The 1,223-nt window shown below is 41.1% G+C and overlaps 1 protein-coding gene across 1 annotated transcript in view; it reads left to right on the top strand.

Moving 5' to 3' along the window:
- LOC101859496 (receptor-type tyrosine-protein phosphatase alpha) overlaps nucleotides 1–1,223 on the top strand; it is a gene marked incomplete in the record, with an annotated part of 114,619 nt that overhangs the window by 36,415 nt on the left and 76,981 nt on the right.

Raw genomic sequence — 1,223 nt, forward strand, 5'->3', positions numbered from 1 at the left:
ATAGAAAAGATACATAGTATATGAAAAAAAATCTCTTTCAAATAATTGAAGCCAATTATACGAAATAAATAAGGTAAAACTTTTTTTTTTTTTACCCGCGTCCTTTCCGCTCCCACAGCTACGTGTAACCCCTCTGTGATTGGTCGAGACGATTGGTCACGTGCACCAGTCGCAGAAACGGCGGCGATCTACCAATTAATCTCTGTCGTCTGTCTCCGGCTGTGCTCTATCTCCTTTCTCATAGGAACACAGTCGTGATCACCGCACGGGAAAACGGTGACGCCGGGGCCAAATGTAGGCTCCGATTAAACTCCCAGACAAACAATGTTTTGCTTTCATTTTTTTCCCTCCCTTTCTTTTTCTGTTTGTTGGTTTATTTTTTGCATTATTTTTGTTTTTGTCTTTTATAGTGTGCTGTTTTATTTGGGTATTTTGCTGAGTGCTCTGAGGTGGTCTGTACTTCTATTATAGTATTAATAGGCTATCTTGTTTTTGTCTGAGGTACTTTCGTACGAAACTAAATCCAGGTACAATGAAATGTGCATCGTACCTATTACTAAACGTTAAAAGCTCTAAGTTCTTTTAGTGCGTTCGGCTGGAATGCCGACTTCCTTATGATGTATCATATTATAATTTATATTATGTTTAGTACACATAAATATATTCTTTATAATATGTAGACACATGCCAAAATACGATCACACACACACACACACACACACACACACACACACACACACACACAAACATTGGTCTACCATACTCGTATAATAATAATAATAGATGGCGTTTACATAGCGCAAATCCCCGCTCAACAGCAAACTCTTTGCGCTTCACAATCTATAGCCTACTGTTACCCCAGCTGACCCGAGAGCATTCTGAAACAACCTCAACTTCCCGGGAAGCATACAGTGTAAGCTGCCATTTATAGGCGCTAAAACACTAATATACTGACAAGATCTTTCGCTGTCAATGGCCAGGTACCCATTCCCATCTGGGTGAAGTGGGGAAATTCGTGTACAGTGCCTTTCCCAAGGAAACAAGGTCGGGCTCGCAGCTCGAACACCCGAGCCCACAACCTCACGATTACGAGTCCGGTTGTCTAACCACTAATATTATATATATTTATAGCATATTATGCGTGTGTGGATGTGTGTGTGTGTGTGTGTGTTTGAGTGTGTGCGTGTGTGTGCGTGTGTGTGTGTGTGTGTGTATGTGTGTGT

This window comes from Aplysia californica, unplaced genomic scaffold (genome assembly GCF_000002075.1).
Source record: "Aplysia californica isolate F4 #8 unplaced genomic scaffold, AplCal3.0 scaffold00346, whole genome shotgun sequence".
NCBI classification, from domain to species: Eukaryota; Metazoa; Mollusca; class Gastropoda; order Aplysiida; family Aplysiidae; genus Aplysia; species Aplysia californica.